The 11422-nt window shown below is 47.1% G+C and overlaps 1 protein-coding gene across 1 annotated transcript in view; it reads right to left on the bottom strand.

The window, feature by feature from the left end:
• Nucleotides 1-11422, bottom strand: part of GFOD1 (glucose-fructose oxidoreductase domain containing 1) — a 117367-nt gene that overhangs the window by 7167 nt on the left and 98778 nt on the right. The gene's annotated exons all lie outside the window — the stretch shown is intronic.

Here is an 11422-nt window from a genome sequence, read left to right as displayed (position 1 = left end):
ACACGCCCCCCCGCACCCCGGATCTGTGTAAAAAGAGACCGCCTGTGTGCTTCAGGGTCATTGTGAATATTTAAGTTGAATCACTGAATTTTACTCTTGGGCCGCTGGCACTGATTTTAAAAGTAAGGTTTAAGATGCCTAAGAAGACTGTACCTTAGAAATGTGTCAACATAGTTGCCCGGAGAGTAGAACATGCTTCATTTGATATTTTATTTCTATAAATCTATCATATTTGATATATAAATCTATGGCACTTACGTAGAAGCCTATAACATTTTATATTGTTTAAGCATAAAATATAAGAATTCTATTAAAGTATATCACATCATCTTTTCACAGTTATATGTAAAACGTTTTATATGTCTTATTGTCTATGCAAAATATCATTTTATTAAAAATGTGTCATTAGAAATATTCACCGGGCAGAGTGACTCATGCCTGTACAGTAATCCCAGGGCTTTGGGAAGTCTGAGGCAGGATCGCTTGAAGCCAGAAATCAAGACCAGCCTGAGTAACATAGCAAGACCCCATCCCTAAAAAAATGTAAAAATTTGCTGAGTGTGGTGGTGCCTTCCAAGTGTACTCGGGAGCCTGAGGTGGGAGGCCCACTTAAGCCCAGGAAAACAAAACAAAAACCATATATACACATCATATAGAGAGAGAATAGCATCTGTATCTGAACAGAATAGAATCTATAAGCTTACAGCCCAGCCACGGTGAGCCTGATTAAGTGGCAGGGAGAATTTCTTAATGATACCCTTTGAAGGTCCAAATTTTTGACTGTCTCTGGTCCTTCCTTACCCCCACCCCCATCCCCTCATGATTGTATTTTAAGTGTTACCGTGCTTGTTTATTTTGCTTTCTGGATTAGGGCTGGCAGAGGTCACAGATGTGCTTGTTTAATGTTTTTCTCTTTCCATAAGAGAGGATATTGCTTACATCTGAGGGGTGGGCAGTGCCTGTTTCTCCCCCCACCCTCATCTGCCCTCAGGGTGGGGTGTGTTGCTTTTGACCAGTGGAGTTCAGGTCAAGTAAGAATTAGACGGTCCGATGACTGTATAAATTACAGAAAGACCAAGGTGCCTCTCTGAGCCCTTTAGAAGACTAAGTGGTTCTGAGTCTGGAGAAAACAAAGGATCAAAGGAAAGGAGAGTGACAGGGAATGAGAAGATTTATTCCATAGAAGCCAAGAGACAGGGAAGAAGAAAAACAACTCAGCTGGACAAAGAGAAACAGCCAACTGGAAGGAAAAAAAAGGAAAAAAAAAAAAAAGTAAAGAATTACATGGATTTGTTAATAAGCCAGATAGAACAGATGAACAGACATGGGCACTACTGAGTCACGGTGTGTGATGGTGTGTGCCTGCCTAGGGCAGGTCTCTGTGGTCTAGTCCCTCTAATGGAGACCTGGGCACTCCAGCCACAGATGTGAGAGGGACTCCAAGGGAAATGGGGGTGATGAGAGACACACGCCATCCTGTCCCACTTATCTTCATTATGGGCATTCCACTGACAAAATCCACGCATGCTGAGGTGAGATGGGATTTTGCAGAAGTCCTGCAATTGTAGATGCTGTCCAGCAGGGACCCATACACAAGGCCAGAGCCTGGCCCGTGGCTCTCTTATTTTCCCTCTGGAAGAGCTAGTCAAACAATAGAAGTGGTCAATGCAGATGGGAGAAAAGAAATATAGACGGTGGCTGTCAATTTCCACGGGCACATCTAGTTCTGTCCCTGCTCAAAGGGCCTGGGACCCAGAGAACAATCACACCACCTTGCCTTTTCCATATTGGCAGAGCTAGACTGGCCCTCCTGCAGGCCACACCTGAGCAGTAAGAAGCTCTTTTAACACTTAGCAAACAGGTAAGGACTGATGCTCTGGTAGAGGAATGAGATGACACTGGTCTGTGTCACCAAAAGTGCCACACACCTGCGTAACATGTTCTGACAATATGATCATGTAGGCATGAGGCTCATGTAACACTGGCTCTTGCTGCCAGTGTAAACGGATTGTTAGCTCACTGCAGGGACTGGTGACAAAATCTGTCTCTCGCCTGTTGGGCATAGGCTCTAACCTCTGCTCCACCCTACCTCAGGGTCCTCAAACGGGGACCCCTGATTGCCATCTCTTTAGTGTACACTATCGGTCATATTAACATCACATAAAACAAAGTTCATCTTATTTTGTATTGTAAAAACTATAAAAATAAATAATATATAGAGAAAAGAATAAGTAGAGGAAAATGCGCACTCTTTCCCTACACACCCTAAACAGTCATTGAATGGGTCATGCTTTGCAGCTCTATAGATGAAAAGGTTCTGATAAAAGTTTCAGAAAAATGCAGTACGTGCACACACAACTACTCCACCCTGGTCAGGCATGGTGGTTCATGCCTGTAATCCTAGCACTTTGGGAAGCTGAGGCAAAAGAATTGCTTGAACCCACAAGTTCATGACCATTTGGAGCAACATAGTGAGACCCTGCCTCTCTAAAAAAAATGAAAATATTTGCCAGGCATGGTGGTGCACACTTGTTAGTTCCAGCTACTTGGGAGGCTGAAGTGGGAGGATCACTTGAGTCCAGGAGGTAGAGGCTGCAGTGAGTCATGATCATACCACTGCACTCGGCCTGGGTGACAGAGTGAGACCCCAACTCAAAACAATGATAACTACTCCATCCTAAAACTTATGCATGGATTCCCCAGGGTTCTGAGATCTAGGCATCTCTTTCTTTAGGCTACTTATGTATGTGTGGTTCCATGTGATGCAGTAAGATCTTCAAGGACAAAGCCTAGATCTTCTAATTTTTTTAAAAGGAGGATTTATTGAGAAGACAGAAAAGCTCCCACAGTGAGAGGGGACCCGAGGGGTTGCCGTGGATCTTCTGCTTTTTTAAGTCTCCCTAATGCTCAAAGCACTTAGTGGCAGGTCCTGTGTGTGGCAGGAACCCTTGTCACCTGGCCCCACATCTCTGTCCACAGTCTGCTGCAACATCCACCTTTACAGACAGTTCTCGGCAACATCTTCACACACAATAGCTTCCAAAGTCAAAAGAGACTTCCAGGAATCCATCAGAAAGAAATCATGTAAAATGCAAGTACCGCTTCTTGCCTAAATATGGTTCTCACTGCGTTATTTAATCAAGTGAAAAACTGGCAACAAGGCAAATGCCTAAGAGAAGAATGGGTGGGTAAACCGTAGAACAGCCACATAATAGAACATTGTGCAGCCACAGAAGATGATGCTTATGAAGACTTTTCAACGGCAAGCAAGATGATGATGATGTAATGTTATGTGAAAAGAGCTCCATTCGTAGACAGGCTGTGATCTCAACTCTCTCTTTTAAAAGACAAAAGAAAAAGAAAAAACCTCGGAGGGAATACTTCAAAATGTTTATCATGACTCACCTGATTAATAGGATTATGACTATTATTTTCTTCACTACATTGTTTCATATTTTCTAATTTTATGAACAGAAAAAAATTACTATTTTTTTAAAAACCCCAGGAGATAGAAAGACATTTGAGGGTTAGCACTCAAAACAGAGGGACGGCACTCACAAGGGTGGGAAGAGCCCTCCAAAGTCTAGGTTGGCTGGCATGTCCCAGCGCTCATGGACTTGCCCCAGTTCCCGTGTCCTGGAGAGCTGGTCAAAGCTCTGCTCACCCTAAACTTTGAAAGGTTCAGAGGCGCAGGCTACGCTGCCAGGTCTAGCACCAACTGCTCAGGACCTCTTTATGATTCGTAGTGAAAGCTGTGGACTCTCTCTGCAGATCACACAATTCAGAGAGATGCACACAACTCTGTCACCTCCTAAAGCTCATGCTCGCATCCTCTCCGGTTCTGAGGGATCGGCATCTCCATCATAAATTGTAAGATTATTTCTCGAAGCCTTTGGGGCTTATTGTTATAAATAGGATAGCACTTCCAGTTTTATTTTTTCCTTTTTTTTGTTTTTTGTTTGTTTGTTTTTTGAGTTAGAGTCTCACTCTGTCGCCCAGACTGGAGTGCAGTGGCCGCTCCCGGCCACCACAGCCTCGACCTGCTGGGCTCCGGCAATCCTTCCGCCTCAGCCTTCTGAGTAGCCGGAATTACAGGCACGCGCTACCACGCCCGGCTAATTTTTTTTGATTTATTGTAGAGATGAGGTCTACGCCTGCCCAGGCGGGTCTCGAACCCACGGGCTCAGGCAATCCACTCACCTCAGCCTCCCAAAAGCGCAGGATTACAGGCTGAACCACCGAGCCTGGCTATGCGCTTCCAGTTTTAAAAGAAACCTAAAATGCAGAGACAGCAGACCTTTCACAAATTGGTAAAGCAAAGTTTCTTTCTGCTCTAGACAGTTCGTGACTCAACTTCTCTCTTGGTGGGGTATGGAAGGGGCTTCTGCAAAGCCCACTCTGGGACCCCCAAGATCCTCAGATTCTTTTCCCCCACCAAAATCTGCCCTAACAAAAGGTTCTTAGTATTGCAACAAGAATCAAGGGTTTAAGCTTAAAGGAACACAATTCTAAGTGTGGACTTCCAGACATCAGACACAGCATGCATGCATGTGTATGCGCATGTGTGCACGTGCATTACTGTGGCACAGAAAATTCTCCTTATCCCTAAAACTATGTGCAATGTAAAGGAACTTGCATTGTCTGAGTAGATGGTTGAAATATCCCACAATCCCGTATTTCTCCAGAAGAAAGCACACAGATGCCTGCTCTCCAAACTGCCTCTGTCTGTCAGCCTGGGCTTTGGGCTTGACTCTCCAGCAAACACTAAAAGTCTTTGGTGGCTTCATGATCATCTGTCTCAGCATAACGTCACCTTTCCTGCTCCCTCAGAAAAAGCACCAAAATGGGCTCATTAGAGAAAAGCCTTCCCTCTCCATTTAGTGCAGGGAATATGTAGGAATGGTCCTCCCACCCTCCGTGAGCACATGGCTGTGACATCTCTTTGCCGTGAAGGTAAGTGGGTTCCGGAAGACAGAAAATAAGGGGCTCGGCAGAAGCATGAGCCCTTTACCAGCCATGGCTGAGTCCCAGAGGGGAAATGTGCAAAGGGTCTCAGCCACGAGGGTCTCCCAGCTCACAGCCCGGGAAGACCTCCTGGGCTTTCTCACTGTGGATGGACAACTTTCCTGAAGGGACAGAGGAACCGCCTGTACCCCTTTCCATAGCATCACACCGACACACCTTCCTTGGGCTTCAGGTTTATATCCTCTCATGGCAAAAAGTGGTGCCCTCCTTCCAATGCAAAAGATCAAAACCTTTGGGACATCACACAATCTTAGAGAAAATCATGCTGCAGGACGTCAAGCAAAGGGACTTGAAATATACAGACACCATTTCACTCCAGATAAGCAGGACGTGCAAAACAGAAAATGGGAAGGAAAAAAAGAAGTGCCCGAGAAAGTGTGTTTTGTGTTTGACCAGGCCCCACACATGTCCCGGAGGGCGGGAGGGTTTCGGCAATGCTCTGGTGTTCATAGTAACAGCAAAGGAACAGGAGGAGATTTCTGGGTACTTGGGGGCTATGACGAGTGGGGGGCACCCTACTACTTCCAGCCAGAGACTACGGGCCATCATGTCATCACTCCACGAAGGCTCTGTGCCTGCACCCAGAGATGGGTGTCTTGGAATATTGCCACATCTGCAGTGTGACCATGGGTGGGTGGCAGAGCACACACGGGACTGGCCTGGGTCTTCTGGGGAGCCTTCACAACCTGCCTTCCCACAGACCTGCACCCCTCTGTGTGAGGCCCAGACCTAAAGCTGGGTCTTTGGGGGCCCTTGGGCTGGAACCAGTTCAATTTTCTAAGAACTCCTCAGCAGCAAATGAAGCAAAGCCACGTATTCTGAAATGGTGGGACTGACACCTTCCCACCTATGGCACGGGGCTGCAGTTGGGGACAGAGGAGATCCGGAAAACTTCTAGAGAATGACAGGGCCCCATGCGAGGCCACGTGCCTGCTCTTTGTCAGAAGCGTCTAAGCTGAGAAATTTCAGAGAGGGCTCAACTGCCCTCCTACGTTCCCTCATGGGAAAATGGAAGATGGCTTCCCCTGTCCTGCTGAGTGTGTTCTCTGTCACTGGGCCAAAATATCTACAGCCCTCCTGAGAAGCTTGTGCTACAGGGAAGGAGCTTCTATCCGGTGACCCTGAAGCCACGGTCGGGCTGCTGCCCTCCTCACATTCTCCAGGCTCAGGGTCTCCAGCCGGTGGCTGAGTCTCAGCTCATCTCTCTACCCCCAGGACAGACCAGGCTTTTCGGGGGCTGATGCTCCATCCAAGTGGTGCCACCTCCCCGCTTTCTAGGGAAAGACAGAGCTCTCCTGCTGTCCCACAGAGCGAGTGCCCTTTGCTGTCCCTGATCCGGGAGGTTATCCCTGGATACCTGGATGATGACTGCCCCTCCAGCCACCCAGAGAGCGGGGCCATTCTCTGACACAATCAGCCTGGAACTTCAAAGTATCCCTCCCTGCAAGCACACTTCCCATGACACACCCCCTTATCTAGTCATGGGGGAAATCTCTGAGGCCAGTGTTACTTTCCCACCGGTTCCTCCTGATCATTCCACTTGTGTTGACGGCTCCTTATCTTTTAAAAGCCAACACAGAGACTGGTCCAGCAGGTGGGCTTGCAGCTGTCCCCGCAGGTTGGCAGAGCCGCTGAAAGAAGTCCCATCAGATACGGCTTCCTATTTAATCCTCCCATTCGCAGAAGGTGGAGAGGGCTTTCTTTGCATTTCAAGCAGGGAACTCATTATCTTCATTTATACTCTGTCTTCTGAACATTTCTTGCTAGGCATTGGGACGAAAAAATGAGTAAGAAAGATGAATAAGAGAGGAGACCACCCAGGAAATGAGTGATTATGGGATGCAGATCTAAGAGACGGATGAACAATAAGAGCAAGAAGGAGGGGTTGCCTAACTGATTTGGGTGTGCTGGAAAGGAATATTTGAGCTGGGTTTTGAATCATGCATAGGAGTTCACTTATTCATCATTGAGAAGTTTGGGTTGGGTTTAAAATATGATCTAAAATAAGGGTGTTTTGGCAGGGTGGAGTGGCTCACACTTGTAATCCCATCAGTTTGGGAGGCCAAGGAGGGAGGATTGCTTGAGCCCAGGAGTTTAAGATCAACCTGGGTAACACAGTGAGACCTCATCTCTACAAAAAATTTAAAAATTAGTCAGGCGTGGTGGTGCACACCTGTAGTCCCAGCAACTCGGGAGGCTGAAGTGGAAGGACTGCCTGAGCCCAGGAGGTCGAGAAGGCGGTGAGTTGTAATTGCACCACTGCACTCCAGCTTGGGTGACAGAGTGAGACCTTGACAAATATAAATCAATAATAAATAAATAAAAAATTTTAAAAATAGGGATATTTAATCTGGAATCAGAGAAACTGCTCAAACTAACTGTTCATAAAAATTGTGTGTGTGTATCCTGAAGTGCAATTTTCGGAGAGACAGGCTCATTAGAGTCTTAAAATAATCTATGATTCAGAGATTAGGCAGAACTGGAGTTTAGAGTGAGGAAGAGAAAAAAAGGCAGGTCAAAGACAAATCTCTGGTTGCAATGAACTAAGTATATGGTAGACAGAGCTATTTATAATCGCTCTGTCCCTGCACCCGGGATATGGGACACTTAGCCACTTTCACTCACTCGCTCACAGCAACACTCCATGTAGCCCAGCTCTGTCTCTTTTCTCCTTCATTTTTCTTTCTGCTAATCTTCTCCCTGCCCACAAACACACACACACACCGCACACTTTTTTTTTCCAGCTTAGTTAGCAACAGCAAGAGAAGTGGCAGTATCGTCAGGGATGACTTGTCCCCCTCTGCCCTCTGGCCTTTCCTCCATAAAAGTGAAGAGGAGAGCCCCTTTGGAGACAAGAAATCCCTGATCTTCAATCCCTTTGACAGTTCCTGACATCAGTATGACTTCCTGACTCAAAAGACCCATCTTGTCTGTCCATAGCAATAATGGCACAATTGAAAATAGCAACAGTAGCTGCTTATTGAGTACATACCTTGTGCCAGAGAAGGTTGTGTTTTACATGGATTTTCATGTTTTTAGTCTACCCGGCCCCATGAGGCAGGTTCTAGTACTGTTCCCATCTCATAGATGTGGAAACTGAGTCTCTGAGAGGATAAGCAGTTTGTCCCTTATTCCACAGCTCAATGAGTACTGAAGCTGGGATTTGAACCCAGACTGCCTGGCTTCAAAATCTGCCTGAACTTAAATAAATTAAAAAAAAAAAAAAAAAAAAACCTAGGCTGGGAACAGTGGCTCAGTGTGCAATCCCAACACTTTGGGAAGCCAAGACGAGAGGATTGCCTGAGCCTGGGGGTTCAAGACCAGTCTGGGCAACTTGGTAAGACCTCATCTCTCCAATAAATCACAAAAACTAGCCAGGCATGGTGGCGTGAGTCTGTAGTTCCAGCTCCTTGGAAGGTTGAGGTGGAAGGATTGCCTGAGCCCAGCAGGTGGAGGCTGTGGTGGCCATGAGCATGCCACTGCACTCCAGCCTGGGCGACAAGAGTGAGACTCCAACTCAAAAAAAAAATCTACTTTTATTTTATTTTTAATCGATACATAATAACTGTACCTAGTTATGGGTACATAGTGATGTTCTGATAAATTTAATGTATAGGATTAGATCAGGTTAATTAGCACATCCATCATCTCTGATACTTATCAATCCTTTGTGTTAGGGACATTCAATACCCTCCCTCTTCCAGGCACAGTGACTCATGCCTATAATCCCAGTATTTTGGAAGGCCAAGATGGGAGGATCCTTTGAGCCCAGGAGTTAAAGACCAGTGTGGGCAACATAGCGAGATCTCGTCTCTACAAAAAACTTTTTATTACTCAGGTATGGTGACAGATTCCTTTAGTCCCAGCTACTTGGGAGGTTGAGGTGGAAGGATCACCTAAATAAACCCAGGACGTCAAGACTGCAGTGACCTGTTCTTGTGCCACTGCACTCCAGCCTGGGCTGTAACAGAGTGAGACTTTAACTCAAAAAAGAAAAAATTCTCCTTCTAGCTGTTTGAGACTATACCATATATTATTGTTGACATAGTCATCCTACCATGGTATTGAACACTAGAACTCATTCCTCCTTCCAGCTGTCATCTGGGCCTTGTCTTAATTTCTGCACTCCTACTGCCTTCTGACCAGTCTTAAGGCTGGTGAGGTGATTCTTGGCACCTATGTTGCCCAGAGATGCATGCTCCCATTCTTGCCGGCTACACGCACCCAGGCACACGTGTGCAGTGTCTGCGGCACACAGAACTGGAGGAGGACTCCAAAGAGGATCATACCACTGGCTGCGGTGAGCATCAGAAACCAAGGTGGTAGGGGGCAGGGGGCCCAATGCCCAGCTGGGTGACATCCAAGTCCCAGAGCAACTTGCTTAAGTTTCCATCCTAATTTCAAACTTGAGATGGAAGTGGGTCAGAGTGACCCATATTCAGCGCCTTTATCAAGGCCCCTGGGGCTGCCAGCAGGCTCGGAAAGAGGGTCAGAGTCAAAGAAAGGAAGCCAGTGCAGCTGAGGGTGACGGGACTTGGAACTGAACCGAATTCGATGTTTGAGAGCTTTTCTACATCCAGTCCACCCGGAAGACCACCTCTGCCCCAGCAACCCCTTTCTGCACCTTCTCCATGACTCAAGGCGGGCTTTTGTCTGAGCCCTCTTGTTGCCCGGGAATCCTCGTCAGGACTTGAACTTTCTCAGATCGCTTCATATGTGTTTGGTTCATCAAATGACGGAGCCCACCACATCGGCAGGCGAGATTTACTCCCAAAATACTTTCCAATTTCAGTTTCCTTATTGGGGAATCCCACACATCTCCACCACGATGGCTTATATTCCAGCCTGGGCATTCCCAGGAGAGAAAAGAAAAGCTTGTGGTTTCCAACCCAGGGGAGACCAAGGACCAAGGTTTAGAAACAACAGGAAGATATGCAGGAGACAGAGAACTTCCAGGCTAATGGCCAGTGCCCCGGGTAGGGAGGCCTGGAGCAGTCCTTCCCTGCTTGTAAGTGGCACCTATAGACCAGGGGATGAAGGGGGAGGGGGGCGGTGAGAGGGCCGATGGGAGAACAGAGACCTGTGGTTGGATGCAGTGGTGATGGTGGTCAGGGGCTGGCAACAGAGGAAAATGGCCAGCACTGTGAACCCCAGCAACTGAGTCCTATGCTGGTTCCAAATGGCCCGATGAAACCTACTGCATCTCAGTGGTCACTACTCTGGGGGAGTGGCCTGGAACAGTTACTCTTGAGCCCTACACACCACCATTCCACACCTGGACAAGCCAGGAGGCAGAGGTCACCACCTGGATCATGGGGACACAATCAAGAGTCACATCAACCACACTGCCCCCCACAGAAGCAGCCGCCTTCTGGAGTGGAGGGGGACAAAGGGAAGGAGGCTGAACCACTGGGCCACCTGAGTCATCTAAGAGACTGAGCTACTTACAAGACAGTGGAAATGGCTGGGCTGGGTGACATTTTACTAGGTTGGACTACAACTCCATTCCCTATCCACCCACCTAGCAGGATAGGGGTCCGGAGTGGCAGTCAGCTTGGCTGTTGATAAATAAAGCCGTCTACACTTTTTCTTGGAGGGATCCCCAGCACATTTCCAAAAGAGTGGCCCCTCCTGTCATCTCCCAAAGCCCCCAGATAGTCCCTGACAAAACATCAGAACCTCCTTGTTGATCACAAGTCAACACTTGCAAGACAAACACTGTTCTCACTGTGTGTACAGTAGGAAAGACAACAGACTTTAAGTGAAGCAACATCTCAAAAAATATATATATAGGAAACTCTCCATTCAAGGAGGGAAGGGATCACAAGCATATTTACCCAGAAGATGTGCTCTTTAAAAGCCACAATATTTCATGTAGTCCAGAGTTGTGGTCTTTCTGGAAAAATTGAAACACCCAGAAACATTGGGTTTCGGCTCCAGAGCCTCCTGCGTGACTACAATCAGTAGTTGTTAGATGACATGCATTTCCAGTATACCACAGTCCCCACCTGTTCCTAGTGCATTGCTGTAATGTATTCGTATTTATTGCTGCTGTAACAAACGACCACAAACTTAGCAGATTAAACAACACCCATTTACTGTTTCTCAGTTCTCTGGATCAGAAGTCCAAGTGGGCTCCGCTGGGTCCCTGACTGGAGTTTCACAAGGCCACTCTAGGGAATAACCCACTTCTGAGCTCATGTAGGTTATTGGTTGAATTCACATCCTTGTGACTGTAGAGCTAAGGTCCCTGTCTCCTTGGTGAGTATCAGCTTCTACAGAAGCCCACATTCCTACCATAAGCCTTTCCATCTTCAAGCCAGCAACAGCATGTGGAAGTCGAACCCTGCTCACACTTGGAATCTCTCTGACTTCCTCTTCTGCCACCAATGAGACA

The sequence above is a fragment of the Carlito syrichta genome, unplaced genomic scaffold, assembly GCF_000164805.1.
Source record: "Carlito syrichta isolate Samal-C Ts95f unplaced genomic scaffold, Tarsius_syrichta-2.0.1 Scaffold302538, whole genome shotgun sequence".
Taxonomy (NCBI): Eukaryota; Metazoa; Chordata; class Mammalia; order Primates; family Tarsiidae; genus Carlito; species Carlito syrichta.
The sequence above is the reverse complement of the archived record's forward strand: the minus strand, read 5'-3'. Positions and strand labels throughout refer to the sequence as shown.